Raw genomic sequence first — 18,414 nt, 5'->3', positions numbered from 1 at the left:
CGGTTCGGACGATGACGAGGTCTTGGTTCCGCTCTGCGAATCATCATACCTCGAGAAGGGATCTCAGACTAGCAAACAGAGACAAAGATGTCTGAAGAAGATAATCAATTCGTGTTCCCCAGCCGAGCGGACCTTCTACCTCAGGGATTTGATACACGTTGTCACCCTTCCTTGGCTAAGGAGTTACACACACATAAGCAAATTCTGCCAGAGTCACTCCTGTGTCGTGTCGATACTGAATTTGCATCACGTTCACGACATCCTGTTTGTCAGTCTGTCAGTATGTGTCCATGTGAGTCAATGTTGCAACGGTCACGTGTTTCCAATCTATCAAATCACGGATATACAAGCAAAAAGACTCAATTTTAGGCTTCGCAGCTTTCAAAACTCATATCTCCCATCACGCGAGATATTACGTGCTAATTGCTTACATGCTCATGTGCTTATATGTTTGCGTGCTACGTGCTTGTCTATGCGACTACGGATTTGTATGGTCAGTAACCATGCATATAATATTGAGAAGAAAAATGCACTCCAACTGAGTATTGGGTTCTTCCCAATAAACATCGACCCGTCAAGTCCAAAGGCTTTAACCGCGTCGATTACATGGCATACGCTACCTCCCAACGAGCAGCAACTCATATCCCTGGCGAGTCCTGAGAAGTTTCTAACGCCACAGCGAGTGCTAATTTTCAAATGGAAGTCACACAGGTCTTTCAAAGATCCCTGCAACATCATTTATGATCCCGACGCAGAGCTCTCCCTAAATGGTTTTCCAGAGAGCCTTGCTTGAATAATTTATTCCCATGAAGTTCATTTAGGACCCCAGAAAGTTGGAGTTCGTTGCTCCCTAGCCGAACCTATCAACGTCAACCTGGTTGGAAGTCATTACCAGACAATATCTTGAAATAAGCCCGATGTTTAAGGCTATTTCCCATAGTCGATCATTCGACCATCGATGGCTAGAGAGCCTCAAAAAGCACCTTCAGCATGGTTGGCGAGCCTCAAAACGCAGCTTCAACACGGCTGGCGAGCCTTTGCGCGCAAACAAGAAACAATTCAAGGACATATTCCGAAGATGCCTCAGGTATGACTCTTTCTTATGGTTGGCGAGCCTTTATAAAATGGACTATAAACGACCCGAATCTGAAGTCGACAGACTCTAAAATGTTCCTGACGGCAGGTCCTTGACCGAATCCCCGAGTCGCCTCGACGTCGCCGTTCCCGACGGCAGGTCCTTGGCTCAAACCCTTTTTGAGTAGCCTCGACGTCGCAATGGTCTTCAGGTTGTAATCTTCGATTGACCTGGAGGCTATACTTTGACTTTCGCCCCGTCCAAGCCTCAGTCAAAGTAGGGGCTCTGTAGATACCCAGTATCTACACCTTCTAAAAACACCCAATGATGATCGGACTATAACGTGTTTTTGATATGCGTGCGTGGATTGGCTATACATGAGACGGTTTAATGCATTACTCAGATATGAAAAATGATTTCAAAAATGGGTTTCTAACATTATTTGCATTATAATAACACTATTTCGAGTTAAAACCGTCTTCAGACCCAAAACCGACTCAGAAACCCGTAACTCGAGTCAATCTGAGTCAACCCGAGTTAACCCGAGTCTGGAATGTCAAAAATAATGCCATAAGTAGTTTTATCTCGCCATTTGCATTAAAATGACACTAATTAGAGTCCAAACCGACACCGGGCCAAAAAACCGACTCCAAATTCAAATCTCGACTCACACGGGTCAAACCCGAGTCAAGCACACAAAGTACCTACACCAAGTAACACCAAAAATCATCTTATTAGGTTCCCATATTATTACACGACATCTTATTTGATTACCACAAATCAAACCAACCAAACAATGGATAGAGCAAAGGCCATGTCCAAATTGAAAGGGACAGTACGCCCCTTTCAATCACTAGGTGGCTCGCGCCTCAATGAGCTATCTCCTTAGCCTCCAAGCAAACTCAACTGACCTACTACCCCACATTTCTCTATAAATACCCACCTTCACACACCACAATACTCACGCGAGCGTCCGCCCCTCACATCTCCCTTAAACTTCTAGACTCGACTTCCTATGTTACAAAATGAACATGTGTTTTCGACCTACCGATCGAAAACACAAGCCTTACATATTTTGTTTGGTACCGTCACCGTGCATTCGACCGACCCATTCGACCAACTCAACATTAATCAACATGTTCTTCAACCATATGTTTTCGACATATTTTCAAAAATAAATCCTTTTTAAGGCACTTTTTAAACATCTTTGATCGCGATTAGTCACAACGAGAAAACCGTCTCTAAAGTGGTCTACTTCGCAAACATCAATACACGTAAGTTTGAGGGTGTAAATATCTCACTTATTTCATGTCTTTACCATTTTTATGAATTTATAAGCATGAACAATGCATAACACGATTCAAATATAGGTTAGACGAGCCAAAACCGGATTTTAGCTGGAGACAGGGGCTGCTTGTATAGCAGGAGGGCTCGCGCCTAAACCTCCTCTCAGGCCTTAATCCAGCCGTGTTTGTTCTCGCCTTTCCTCTTTATTTCATTTCTTATTTACAATCGGTTTTTACCATTTCAAATGTTTCAAATCATTTTCGTGACAAAGTTTTTAACCATAAATCATAATCACCCTTGGTTCCTTATACCATGACGGTTTTATCCGTGACTCGGTGATATTATTTGGTTAATTACAAATTAGTGGGTATTTTAACACCTTTTTCTCTTACTTTTCCATTTTCTCATTTCTTTACATTTGTAAACATATTAGTCATAATTTATAATCATCCTTGGTTCCTTATACCATGTCGGTTTAATCCGAGTACGATGACAAACTTGACTAATTACAAAATAAATGAACTTAACATATTTAGTTCAAATCAAACATTTTCCTTTCACTTTTATTTCATATTTTTTTCATCTTTGTCTTGACCATATTGCATGTCACTCTGGTTAAAATAAATACCATGTCGATTTAATTCGAGTACGGTGATAAAATAGTTAAGCACACATATTTTACATTTTTATTTGTAAACTATGTTTTCCAAACTTGCAAATCCGATAACGAATATTACTAACATAATAGTAATTATTCCGAGTCATGCAAATCATACTTGCAAATCATTCATCACAAATACAGTTTTAAACAACCTTTTTAACAACTAGGAGACGCCCCTTGGTTCGTCATCTGGCTCGCGCCCCAAGAGACCTTCTGTTTTCATATTTCAAAACCTGGGCAGGCCTTGTTCCCTCGCCTATTGGCTCGCGCCCCAATGGGGGTGCCTGACACTCTTCTGTTTCATTTTTGGCACTTGTCTAGGACGATCCTGATTACGGTTAACCCGAATCTACATGGATCAGATTGACGAGTTGACACTCTTTTAAACATTTTAACATTTTCTTATTTATCCTTTTATTCTTTTATTTTAACAATAAATGGACCGTGTTGAGCATCATAATCCGAATTTGGTAAATGGATGTTTAATTCTCGTTTTCACATGCAAATCAACCCTAAATCCAGCTCGACATCATTTTTTGATATTTGGATAAACAAACCGACTTAGGAAATTCTCACATTTTAGGTTAAACTTTTGGATGTGCATCTATGCATTTACCGTTTTATCAACTTTTGCACTTAAACAACCACGATCGATAAGTAGAGGCCGCTAACGCGGGCAGGATTGGGTGTTCGATTAAAGGGGTTCCCAATACGTACCCTCACCCCTTTACTCAAAAACTTTGGATAGTGGATGACCATATCCAGGGCGTACGAGAGTCATTCTAGAGATAAGATGCTAAAGAGGGACGATTCCTTATCTTTAGTACCTATGTCAAACACCGCTTTTTGCCTTGGTTGACTTAGGTATAAAGTGGATTCGAACGGATTCCAAGCATCCCACAAATGCTTGGTGGCGACTCCTAACATCTCTTGCATCATTTTGAGACCCTTGCCGAGACGAAACTGACCGATCTAAAACGATCCGGTCGAAAGCATTATTACGCCGCCGAGAGTGGCTTTCAAAAGACCGTTATACGTCCACAGATTGGCCTGCCATGTAGGTGGCTATGTCCACACCTAGTCCCTAGACTAAGGAAATTTAGCTACTCATATTGAAATGTAAACTACAAACTATGATGTTATAAATGCTAAACATGATTATAGAAATGATATAGACTGAAAGATGAATTATGAAATATGAGAATAAACTATGTGATGCAATTAAAATACTAATGATAGAACTATGTGATAGCTAAAATAGAAATGTAAACTAAATAAACTAGAATTAAAATTATCGAATAAGAAATGGAACTTGAACTAGGAACTTGCAAGGAAGAACAAATGAGAACCAAAAGCTTGAATAAATAGAACCAAATGTTTAACAATAACCACTGCTTAACAATATTAAACTAAAATGAAAAATATGAGAGAATTTTTGTGTGCCTAAGAATACAAGAAATGTGAGAATGTATGATGAAAATAAGATGCTAATTAGGTCGGACCTATCTCTCTATTTATAGAGAGCTAGGACTGGAAACGTATGCACATAGGACAAGGAAACCTCGATCGGGGATGCCAACCCCGATCGGGTTCGTGGCTTTCTAACTCTGTCTTCTTAATTCCTCTAGTTAATGCTCAAGGAATCCAAAGTTGATGGTTAATGCCTTGTTTAATCACTCGGTTAAGCTCTTAAAACATGGCATCCAATGTATTTTAGCATCCTAAGGTTCCACCTAGTTGGACTTGAATTCTTGGGCTTGATTTGTGATTTCATTTATGCATCAACCCACTTCACAATTCTTCATGCTTGGATTTATTATTCCCATAACATCCTACTATGATCCATCTTGATTCCATGCTTAGCCTTGTATACTAGTTCTTGCAAATTTGTTAGAAATAAACCCCTAAGAGCTCAAATTCCTACAAAATTGTTGGAGTAAGTGTCCTCAACAATAGTGCGATCACATAATTAAATCTCATCATAAGAATACGGAGGGGATGATTCAATTATATTGTCGACTGATCAACATTAATCGGTAATGATTGGCTAACTAGAGTTTGACATTACTGTCGTTTGACGGTGGTGATCAGTTGATCCCTTCGGTCACACCTATAGGATGACGCACAAATGGAAAAGTAATTATTTGTATTTGATACAAGTTAATTAATCCCTTATACAAATTGAGTTATGTGAGTTAAATATTAGTTATGAGCTTAGAACTCATAATTATAAATGAGATTTATAAATATTTTGGGTTACAGGTTGGTAGTTAATTAAATTTACAACAAGTTGTAAATTAATTAAAATGAGCATTGTAGTACCCATTAATTGATGTGATGACGATAAAATATACTCAACAAGTTGAGCATATTTACATCGTCCGTTAATTTGTCACATAATTGTTATACGACAAATTATATATTTAATTATGCGCGATAATTGAACACGTAATTAATAAGCATTTGCGGGACAAATGTTGAAAATCGAAATGGACGCTTAAGAACCCCATAACCGGTTATGTGGTCTGTTGGGGACCCCATTGGTTTTTCTTTTAGCGTTTGTATGATGCTTAAAACATCATTATTACAAATACTCAAATACTACACCCTAGCTAGTCTAGACTACCTAAAAAGTATGGAATAAAAAATGAAAAAGAAAACCCACCCACTTACCTTAGGGGTGCCAATTTTGGGAGCTCTAAATAGAGCATTGTGTGGTTCATTTTTCTATTCCCATGTCTTCCTAATTTCTCACTACTTCTCTCAAAACAAAACTCTCCAAAATAATATGATGATATTATAAGATCATTACTAAAGTAGTAATAAGTTTATTAATGGTATATTACTACAACTATCTAGTTAATATTTGTAGTAATCTTTGTGCTAATCTTGGGTGCTCACTAAAGGAGGTATTCTAGTTTGAATATTTGGTCTTGGAAGATCATCCATTTTACTAATAGCTCAAGAATTACAAGAGAAGGAGTCTCTTGTGATGCCCTATTTCGAACCATACTACAATGTAAGGAGAATTGTTTTCTTCTTAATCTCTTTAATTTTATTATGCATGTACTAGATCCTCCACTAGTTTAATGAGTAAATTAATTTTATTATTAGAAGAGTCTAATAAAATGGTTTATGGAACTTTCAATTAGTATCTGAGTATAGGATGTTGGATGCATAATCGATTTACAGTTTTTTCGTGTTATTAGTAACTTAAATAAAACTAGTATTTTGTGATTTATTAGATAAAGTCACGAAATCATTTGCATGTTAATATATTCCGGTCCTAAAATGTATTTAGGTCATTTTGATGATTTATGGTATTTTATTGCTCATTTTAATGATTTTTAGTGATTTTATTACATTTTATTGAGTAAAATGGTATTTAAAATGCTAAAAATAGTTAGACTTAGTTTCGGACCTTGAAATTTATATATGACTTCACATGCATATTTTACTTATTGTATGAAAAATTTGGTATAAATTTGATTTATTGTGAAAGATTTATGATTTTTATATGATAAAAATGGATTAAATGGAGGTAAAATAGTTAAAAATATTTAAAATTCGACAAAGGCCACGTAATTTTAATATGTTGTCACATGCATATTTTACTCACTATGTGTAAAATTTGAGATGAACACGATTCATTTTGCATGATTTATGAATTTTTAGAGTAAAAATGACATAAATAGTGACTATTTTAGCAAAAATAGCTAAAACGAATTACATGGTATGATAAACTTATTTTAGGTTTCATTTATATCCCACATATAAGATCTAAAGTTGAAACATTTATTAGATTGATTTTCATATGATTTAGATGTTTTATTTGATAAAACCGATAAATCGCAACTATATTTTTCTTGAAATAAATTCAAAAATTTTAACCTTGATTTTTGAAATTATGAGTGTCATGGAAATATTCCAGAATGTTCAAAAATTTAAAATTCAAATTTTGAAATTATTGTAATTTAATTTGGATTTATTTCATAAAAATTTATGATTTGAGGGTCATATATGAGCATAATTGTAATACCAAGTTGAATTGTTGTCAAAAATTGAGTGATGACTAATTTTTGAGTTCTAAGAGAGTTAGGATAATTAACTTGGGCTAAAATTTGATTTTAGAATTATTTTGCGATTTTAATAAGTTAAAAATCGCGAATATCCATAAAACCGGGTTGTATTTACGATATAAGTTTAACTAGGGTGATTTGGCACATAACTTGGCATGTTAGATACATATTATAATACTGCATATTTCATTGATGAATGTCATATTTTATTTATATAATTTTGAATTATGTAATTTTATCTTAGAGTGGCCTTAGTTTTTATTGATATTTCCCGTAATGTAAGGAGATATCGATACGGTTGTAATTTAATGTGATCTCGCATCAATTTTACTTTACTAAGTTTTTCCATTTTATATGTATAATTCAAAAGCTATGTAATTTCATTACTATATTTTTTATTCCGGAGTTCCTTCAAGACGGTGCCATTCGGAAAGGCGTTCCGACGAAGACGGTGTTCTTGGGAGGCGTGCCACTTGAAGATCAAGGGACCAATGGAGTTGGTTTCCGAATTTTTAATAGATTATTTGATTTTCTATTTTAGGAAGGCCATACTAGGAATTTATTATTAGCTTTGCATTTCTTTTCATATGTTGCATGCATTGTCAAATCGCCATAACTTTACATGCATATCTTTTCTTATCGAGTCATCGACCGTGTCAGTTACAATTATCGATAGTTCACCGTTTTGGTTCACTAAACGAGATAGATAATAAATTGACATGACCTCTCAATAAATTTAAAATTGAGATTAGTCTTACCAAATAGTAGGACCCATGAATCCCCATGACATTTGGGGTAGGTTCGGTTTTCCCGGGGTGCTTTCATTTTTCATTGGGTAAGTGGGGTAATAAAACGTTATTACACGCGAAATTTGGTTGGTCTCAACAGGATATTATGACTAGTCTTATGTTCCGGGGCTAAAGATGAGTTTTATGAATTTCATCAACCGAGAGTTCTAAAGTAAAATCAATTAAAGAGTTAATTCACCAAATTTACATAATTATGGGATGTATCGGTTTCCCCGTGCCCATATTTGTATAAAGATGGATTTCGGAATCATTTAGTATAGTTGGGTAGAGGTCACTATATAAATGCTAAAACTTGCTAAAAGTTTTCATATATTATGATGAATGTTAATTTTTCCACTATTTCGTTGGTTAATTTTGTTCTATATCTTTGCTCCTAGACATATACGATGTCATTTCGATTTTAACTTATGTTTCCATTAACCACTATAGCCAAAAAGACAAATAGAATCTCTTTTCTATAGGCCTCAATTGAACCGTTTAAATAGGGCATGGACTAGCTCCAAAGGAATCGTTCTATTCCATAAAACTCCATAGGAGTTATCCTATGTCATATAAGATTATCATCTTTAAATTCTTAACATACCTATGTATGATTTCTTGTGAAGAAATATGAATAAAGATAATGATTAGTCAAAATATGTTTTGATAATATCTTCTATGCATCCACGGTTCAAAAGTCTTATTGCTCAAACTAAACACTTGTCATCAAGCACTTAAGTTGTTAAAAACATTACAACATTAAATTGGTAAATTAATTTGTTAGAACTTTTGATTAACCAAATACCACAATAGAGTTAACCCTTGTGAAGGATTAACAAGGAATTTAAATGAAGATAAGTCTTCATCAAGTAGAAATTCTTGAAGTAAGTGGGAGCAATAAGAAGTAAGTACCTATCTTAATTGTAAAGGATAGAACTACGCTCGAAACAGAAAGTGTCAGATACTAAAATAGAGACAAACCCCAAATAAGTAAAGATCAAGGAAGTTGGTCGTATGACTCCAACATATTCTGTAATACTATGGTTTTCTATGTCTTTGGGTACTCTATCGAGTGGGGCTTACTCTGTCGAGTAAGTATGTTTTATAGGAAACAGTGTTCTGTCTGATGGGTACTCGATCGAGTAAGTGTGGCACTCGATCGAGTAAGGGTCACTCGATCGAGTAAGTGAATTACTCGATCGAGTAAGTGCGTATTACGGGTTATTTTAGCCGGGTTTTGTTAATAACGCGAGATTAGTATATATAAAGCCTCCGTCATCTTTCTTAATATCTTTTATCATTCTAAAAACCCCTTTTGAGAAGAAAATAAGTTACGTAAGTGTGTTCCTCGCATTGTTAACAAATCCCTAAGGCTAGGATTGTCGGATCATCTTGTTCTTTACGCCGTTGTGATCCTTGTGTCGAGGGTACGCTTTTTATATAATTTTTATAACGTTTTGTTAAAGCTGGTTGAAACCCTAATTGGGTAATTTGGGGGTTTTGGGGAGTAATTGTTGATGTTAGATTGTGATTGTATGATTGTATGTTTGATAGGAAGTAATTTCAGTGAAGAACGATTGTGGTTAGCTGATTGTGACGATCTTGGTGATTGTGACGATCTTGGTGATTGCTTTCCAGGTAGATTTTTCCCTACTCAGTATTAATTATATAAGTGTGGTTGGTGATTACTGTTGTTGTTGTATATCGTATTGGCATTGGATTCTGATTTGGTGATTGTTGGTAGTGTTGTATAATTATTGTTGTATAACTGTCTGTGATCTTCGAGGCGCGTCCCTGGCTGAGTGGGGTCACTTGCGGGAGTGGCTTCATGCCCTTGGTTCGCCCTCTGTGGAACCCGCCACATGAGGGGAAGTGCACATTAAGGAAACTTGGGTTTATCGCTCAGTGGTGATGAGCGGGGACTATTTGGTGGGTACGGCTGCGGCCCCCCACTGGCGGCGTGGAGTACTTGTTGCGATGGGTACTCTGGCAGGGCTACACACTTTAGTGTGTAGTCAGTTGTGTGGAGATTGGAGATGGAGACTGGAGATTTGTTTGAGCTGTTTGTGATATTGTTCCTTTATGGTTTTTGTTTTGTGTAATCAGTACTGACCCCGTTTAAATGTTTTAAAAACTGTGGTGATCCATTCGGGGGTGGTGAGCAGTTATTGAACAGGTATGAGACGATGTGCATGGGATAGCTGGGATGAGTCGTCACGTAGCAGTTTTAAAAGTCTTCCGCTGTGTCGAACATTTTGTAGTTGTTTAGTAGTTGACAGTTTTGAGAACCTTGTATTTCCTTTTAACGGTTTTTTTTGGAGTTTGGCTTGTATCACTTAAACTTTATTATCATTTAAATACGTTTCGTTATTGTCTATTTGAGTATCATTGCCTCGGGTAACCGAGATGGTGACGTTCTCATACCTTAAGTGGTCCTGGTAAGGCACTTGGAGTATGGGGGTGTCACAAAGTGTTATGCTATTATTTTTGCGTAAAGTTATAGAATAAGAGTATGTGGGTAGTACATGATTGATAAGTTGAATAATATATGTGCATAGGGATGTTGTTGTTTGGCTTTGGTAGGTAGTAACATGTGGTTAGGGATAGTGGTTTTACAAGTATCGAGTCGCTTTTGTTCACCTCATTGATGTTTAAGTTGTTTGAAGGAGAAAATCAAATAGTTATGTCGTCTGATTAAAGCAAAGTTGTTAATAACTGTAATAACTTGATATGCATAAATGATTTTGATGTGATTCCAACTGGAGGTGATAGCTTGTTCTTTTACGATTCTAACGATAGGTCACACGCCCAAAACGACCAAGAAACGAGTGAGTTATGACCGTTTTACGAAAATTGGACAGTGCTAAGAAAAGCATAGGGTACTCGATCGAGTGGCCCTCACTCGATCGAGTGCACCTCTTGTTACTCGATCGAGTAACCCTTACTCGATCGAGTAGCCCTGGTAATTTGTTTTACATGCCTCTGACCTTTACCTACTCGATCGAGTAAGTCACTCACTCGATCGAGTGACCTGTACTTGATCTAGTGACCCCTGTTTTGGGTCATATGCTTATCTTTTGACTTCTTTGCCTATTATGTTTAATTCAAAGGTGTTCTTTTGCTTCCTTGTGCATCGCTTTACATGTGTGTCGGTCTTGATGCGTAAGTTACCTAATCTTATGATGTGAGGAGTGGCACCTGTGGTGAGTATGAGTTGGGTGGGGAGGACATGAGTTATATGCGGTCGTGATAGGTAGTGGGAAAGAAAAGGAAGATTGGTAAGGCTTATTAAGGAATGGAGCATGTTTTGTGAGATGTGATGAGTGATATGATTGTGCGTTGAGTAAGGTAAAAGTAAGTGAATATGGGCAAGGGATGATGTAAGTCTAAGGAACGTGAGAATGAAAAGATTGAAAGGAAGGATGTGGATAGTGGCAACTTGAGATGTGTAAAGAATTATGGAGGGATATGGTTAGGAATCGTGTGGGTTAAGAATATATGTAATGAAAGATCGTTGTAAAGGGATGGAGAAGAGTGGTATATAGTGAACTTAGTGGAGACATGCCGCGACGTGGATTTGCAGATAGTGAGTGAGTTTGAGAATTTGTGTTATCAAGAGGTGAAACTAATATGTGATTTCCTTGGGCAATTAACGGTATGAAATGAGTTTTGGAATTCTAAAAAAATGATGATTGGTGATTAGTGTGAGTGATATCATGAGATGCTCTGGACTGATTGGTGATGAGTGTGAGTGATAGCATGGTAAGAGAAGATCCATGGTAAGAAAGAGTGAGATGATACTGATATGAAATAATGGGATTCGAGTTTTGGAGCAATGAGAAGGTAACCGGAGCACTAAAGAGTTAGATAGAAGTAATAAGGAGTTGAACTATTAATTGGTATTGTTGAGTGTAAAGAGAAAAGAAGGATAAAAAGTGAGCTGAGAAAAATGTTGACCGGAGTTATGTGATATAGAAGTAATGAATCGTCGAGATGTGTGATACTATCATGAGGATTTGAGTTAACGGTTATGTAGGGGTTCCACGACGACATGTTAATCATGCGTTTCGAGGAATTAAGGAAAGTAAAAAGCTTGGTGAAGAATTTTCACGATAGGAGATCTTGGTGATGAGTTGGGTGACGATACAATTAAGGATAGTATTGGGATGAAGGTTGAGGTAAATTTTGTTGGTTGATTTGATGTCGTGATTTGGGATGTTAACCAAAGATAGGAAAGCAACCGTGATGTTTAGGGATGAGTGTAAGAGGTTTGTTATACGAGCAGTGGTGGTATTGTGGTGATGTCACTAGTGGTTAAGGGTGATGATAGATACGCAAGATGATAATTCTAAAGAGGTTGATTTTGTAGAGGCCGGATTGATATGTACGTTTGTGAGGAAGTATAAGATGTGGTCTTAGGAGGTGGTTGCTAGTAATTGAGTATTAGTTGTATGGTTATATTTGGCAGGTGTGATGGTTATGCGAATGGGAAAACGTGTTGTGAGGGGCATATAAGTTAAGCTCGGGCGAGAGGTAACCTTTACCAGGTGGTAACTTACGTGATCAGGATTGACTAGTTGGATGTGATTACGGGTCTATGATGTGTATAAATATTTGTGTGAGGTTCTGACCTCACAAGAAGTGGTATGGTGTGATAGTTATAAAGTTATTATTTGAATGTTCTGTAATGCATGTTGGGTACGATAATCTAATGGAATGATGTTCAAAGGTGATAGTTTGGGTGATCTAGCATAGTTAGTTATACTGGTATGTGTATTCATGATATATGTTTATTCGGTGAAAAGGTATGGATGATATTCATGAGATTATTGTCTGTTTATTCCGTATAATATGTTGTGATGTGATCTAGTGAAGCAGTTTTGAGTAAGTTTTCTTGTCCGGAAAGTTATACTGAGTCAGTGCTTATGGGAATTGTATGTGGTTGTGATGTCTATCGATGTGGTTGTTGTGCCTCGGGTGGTGATCCGGGCACGGTACTTCCTGTTGTGATGCGGGTATTTTCGCGCTGTGGTGCGGCTGTTGGTGGCGGTGTTGCGATGCCGACACTGGTTGTGGTGGAGTAGGCGGGATGATTACGATTCGATTTTCGAAAGTACATACCAGTTATGCATAGATTGTTGTTTTGTTGCTGCTGTTTCCTGTGAGTTTCAGTTTAGACAGATAGGCGGTTGTTTTATTTATTGATGTTGCTTACCAGTTTCATCTTGGGAGTGAGGGTAGAGTATGATATGGAAGAGAGTTATGTATGTTTCCGTTGTTGTCATGGTATAGTGATATTATGTTGATGCGACACAGTTGTGAGAGGTTGATACAGTAGTTTGATCTTGTTTTAGATGAGGCTTTGGTAGACATGGTAATAGCAAGTGAATTGTGGAACATGTGTTATTCTGATCTGGAAGCTGCATGCAGTTCATAATCTTTCATTGAGACAGTGAGTTTAGGGTGTTGGTAATTAGTTTCATGTTAAGTTATGGATGAGTTTTGCGGTAATGAAAGAAAAGAACTTGAGGATCTAGTGTGAGTGTGTGTAATAATTGTGGATCGTGAGTTATGAGTATGGAGATAGGTGCATGTATAGAGGACTATGTCATTTTGGCGGTAGTAGGGAACAGATGAAGTTTTGGTTAAGCTAAAGATTTTGTGGTATAGGTTAGGTGGTTTGCCGAGTGAATTGAGGTATGAGAACTTTTTATGTAATAGAGCCTTGGATATAGGAATGGTGAGTGTTTAGAGTATAGGTGGTTATCTTTGACATGTGCTGGTGATGAGGATAATGAGAAGATATAGCTAAAGATTTAGTATTAGTGAGTTACGAGGACGTAACATTTGTCTTAAGAGGAGTAGGATGCGATAAAAGAGAGTTTCATGGTTGTGCATGTTTTAGTATAATTGGAAGTAGAGTGTTGGTGTAGCATAAAGGATGGATCTTTGTTGTGGTGGATATAGTTAAAAGGTCATGGTCATGCTGGTAGTAGTTCGATGTTTAGGAATGGGAGAATATTTCGATAGTGTTGACAGTTGGATGATGATGTTTATGAGTTCGATGGAGTTGACAGTTGGATGGTGATGTTATGAACGTGAGTAGACTTCAAGGACGAAGTTCCTTTTAAGGGTGGTAAAATGTAACATTCCGTTTGATGTTTATGAGTGTCTTGATATTGGACTTTCTAGTGGATAATATGTTACGGAGCTAGCAGCGGTTGTGGATAGTAGTTGGTAGTGTTTGGAGTTGGTGTCGGGAGAGACTATGATGTAGTTGATACGTTATCGTGAGCCGTGTTGTGGAGGTAGGCATAGTTGGGGGAGTTGGTGTTAAGAGTTCATGTTTGATAAGTTGGGGTTTTGTTTTGAGACTTTAGTTGCGTTGTTATGTCTTAATCGAGTTAGTATGTTTGTTTTGGGTATGGGTTGAACTTCGGGGACGAAGTTCCTTTTAAGGAGGGAAGATTGTAATACTACGGTTTTCATGTCTTTGGGTAATCTATCGAGTGGGACTTACTCTGTCGAGTAAGTATGTTTTTATATGAAACAGTGTTCTGTCTGATGGGTACTCGATCGAGTAAGTGTGGCACTCGAACGAGTAAGGTTCACCCGATCGAGTAAGTTAATTACCGGATCGAGTAAGTGCGTATTACGGGTTATTTTAGCTGGGTTTTGTTAATAACGTGAGATTAGTATATAAAGCCTCCGTCATCTTTCTTAATCTCTTTTATCATTCTAAAAACCGCTTTTGAGAAGAAAAGAAGTTACGTAAGTGTGTTCCTCGCATTGTTAACAAATCCCCAAGGCTAGGAGTGTCGGATCATCTTGTTCTTTACGCCGTTGTGATCCTTGTGTCGAGGGTACGCTTTTTATATAATTTTTATAACGTTTTGTTAAAGTTGGTTGAAACCCTAATTGGGTAATTTGGGGTTTTGGGGAGTAATTGTTGATGTTAGATTGTGATTGTATGTTTGTATGTTTGATAGGAAGTAATTTCAGTGAAGAACGATTGTGGTTAGCTGATTGTGACGATCTTGGTGATTGCTTTCCAGGTAGGTTTTTCCCTACTCAGTATTAATTACATAAGTGTGGTTGGTGATTACTGTTGTTGTTGTATATCGTATTGGCATTGGATTCTGATTTGGTGATTGTTGGTAGTGTTGTATAATTATTGTTGTATAACTGTCTCTAATCTTCGGGGCACATCCCTGGCTGAGTGGGGTCACTTGCGGGAGTGGCTTCACGCCCTTGGTTCGCCCTTTGTGGAACCCGCCACATGAGGGGATGTGCACATTAAGGAAACTTAGGTTTATCGCTCAGTGGTGATGAGCGGGGATTTGGTGGGTACGGCTGCGGTCCCCCACTGGCGGTGTGGAGTACTTGTTGCGATGGGTACTCTGGCAGGGCTACACACTTTTTACTGTGTAGTCAGTTGTGTGGAGATTGGAGATGGAGACTGAAGATTTGTTTGAGCTGTTTGAGCTGTTTGTGATATTGTTCCTTAATGATTTTTGTTTTGTGTAATCAGTACTGACCCTGTTTAAATGTTTTAAAAACTGTGGTGATCCATTCGGGGCTGGTGAGGAATTATTGAACAGGTATGAGACGATGCGTATGGGGATAGCTAGGATGAGTCATCACGTAGCAGTTTTAGAAGTCTTCCGCTGTGTCGAAAATTTTGTAGTTTAGTAGTTGACAGTTTTGAGAACCTTGTATTTCATTTTAACAGTTTTTTTTTGAGTTTGGCTTGTATCACTTAATCTTTATTATCATTTAAATACGTTTCGTTATTGTCTATTTGAGTATCATTGCCTCGGGTAACCGAGATGGTGACGTTCTCATACCTTAAGTGGTTCTGGTAAGGCACTTGGAGTATGGGGGTGTCACAAAGTGTTATGCTATTATTTTTGCGTAAAGTTATAGAATAAGTGTATGTGGGTAGTACATGATTGATAAGTTGAATAATATATGTGCATAGGGATGTTGTCACATATTCCTTCTTGAATATTATTGACATTGACATTGCATTCTTGCCAATTACCACATCATGAGTATTTGATACAAATTTGTGGATTTCATCATAATATTTGACATTATCATGTGACGACTAGCAAGAATAAGTTCAGAAATTTGCATGAATGGAACTAGGGTAGTTGCCATTTCATCCATGAACATATGAATGTTGTAGTGTACTCATTTTAGTTTTGTATTTAGAAATGTACCTCAATAATTGTTATGATGTACACTAACTCTAAATAAGAATATGATTCAAGTTTTTGAATAAAAACAAAGAGGTTTCACTATTATGCAATTAAAACAAGCGTTGTGCTTAGGGATGGCAATGGGTAGGGTTTGGGTAGGGTCTGCCTAGACCCGGACCCGACCCGAGATTTTCCCTTTGGACCCGTACCCGACCCAGACCCGCAAGGGTCTAAAATTTGAGGACCCATACCCGGACCTTATGGGTAAGGGTAGGGTCTGGGTCTACCCGCGGGTCCGAGTTTCAGCCACTTTAGTAACAAGATTAACAGCTATGAGGTCTATAATATTAAAAAAAAAAATTCATACTACTTTAACATTATGAGTTTAGTAATCTGCCGTTAATAGTGGTTGTCGGTCGCCGGCTATTAGAGAGGTGGTTGACAGTCGCGTACCAGTGCTGTGGTGGTGGTTTTCTTGTGTCAGTGGTGGAGTGGTGGTATTGTCAGAAGAGTTTGGTTGGGTTTTATCACTTTATGGGATGAGGGAAGAGAAAGAAAATTTAGTTGGGTTTCTACAGTCTGCCAGTATGAATTCAGAAAAGTTGTAATTTTGATTTTTTTTTCTTTAATAAAGGGTCTAAGGATCGGGTATGGGTCTCATAACATAGACCTGGACCCGGACCCGAAATATTTTCTTAAGACCCATACCCGACCCATACCCATTGGGTCTGAAAAAATGAGACCCATACCCGACCCATTAGGGTCCGACCCTCAGGGTCTGGGTCGGGTCCCCGACCCACTGCCATCCCTAGTTGTGCTCTTACTTACCACGATTAAGTTTATGGTGTGACCATACAAATCAGGTAATTATATTCAAACTAGAAATAAATGTCATATATACAATACTCAAGTTGGTGACCCCAATCATTTCTCAATTCTCGATTGAAAATCGCATTGAGAAACTAGTTTTGTCTAGTCTCTCAAACCATTTAATTGGAAATCTTTTGGTGTCTGCGAATCTTGTATTCAAAGCAAGAAAATTCATGACTTTTTCTTGAAAAGGATTATGAATAGAGCAAGATATTCGCTCTATTTACACTTTGAAGTGTATGGTCGAATACAATTTCAATCAGAAAAGGTTATTACTTCTTCATCTCTTTTATCAACAAACTAGGTTGATACTTGGTATCCACTTAATGAGGTAAGAAGAGAAATTCTTTGAATAAGTTCAATGAATGGTTAAAAAGTATCAAAACCTAGAGATTATAAAATGGGGAACTATAAAGTGAAGACTTTTATCTGCACCAAAAAGAGTGTGATATGGTATCACAAGTTCACTTTCATTATGATATGATTGAATCTTTACAATATAGTTGTAGGTAGTTTCTGTTATAAAATTTCTCTGGCATTTTAATTTTTCCACTAAAACAAAACATGGCTAAAGTAATCATCTACTTTTCATATGAGATATGGTTAGGCATGGTACCTAAATTGTAGCTTGTTTCGATCATAAGCATGTACTCTATCTTCCTACATGATCACGATAACAAAGGGTTTGTGCCTTGTGATGCTGTCTATTAAAGAAAAGAGGATCATTTCTTAAAGACAGAGTGGGAGAAAATGTTCAAGACCCACAAACTGAAGATAAGACGTAGGAAAGTGGTCTTTCTTGGTCAAAATCGGTAAATATTGATTCGAAACCTAAGTGGACAGGAGTCATGTTATTTTTGAAAGTAACAAACCTGTAACTTATTAAGATGCTTTATCTTGTTTCAACTCCGCAAAAGTCCGAACTGAAGATAAACATTAAGATGTTTCCATAACTTGGTTGATTGGTGGTAAGAGGTTTACACCAACTGCAACGCTTCGTTAAATTCGGATTTCTTAATATTATTTGACTGTTGGATTTTAAAATCATCTTGCATGAGTTTTGTAAATCACAACTATTCTAAGGTAGGATACGAACTTAAGAAGAAATCTTAAGTAGAAGTCAAGGAGTTGAATGGTATGTTTCAGTCATGTAATAAACCTTTCTCGATTTGTCGAGTAGTTTTGTTTATACATGAAGTTTAGTGGGAGTACGGTGGTATTATTAGTCTTATATGTGAATGACATATTGATCACTATGAGTGATGAAAGACTTAGAAGAAGAATAATACATCTCTAAGATATCCAGTTCGATGGATATTAGCATAAAGTTAATATTCTTATGTTAATAAGAATCTTGACTAGTTCAAAAGTATTGAACATGAAGAAATTCAATCCATTTGCTTCCGCTGCTGGATTAATTTATTATGCTAAGATGTATCTCTATTCTTGT

This window comes from Silene latifolia, chromosome 1, assembly GCF_048544455.1.
Source record: "Silene latifolia isolate original U9 population chromosome 1, ASM4854445v1, whole genome shotgun sequence".
Lineage (NCBI taxonomy): Eukaryota > Viridiplantae > Streptophyta > Magnoliopsida > Caryophyllales > Caryophyllaceae > Silene > Silene latifolia.
The sequence above is the reverse complement of the archived record's forward strand: the minus strand, read 5'-3'. Positions refer to the sequence as shown.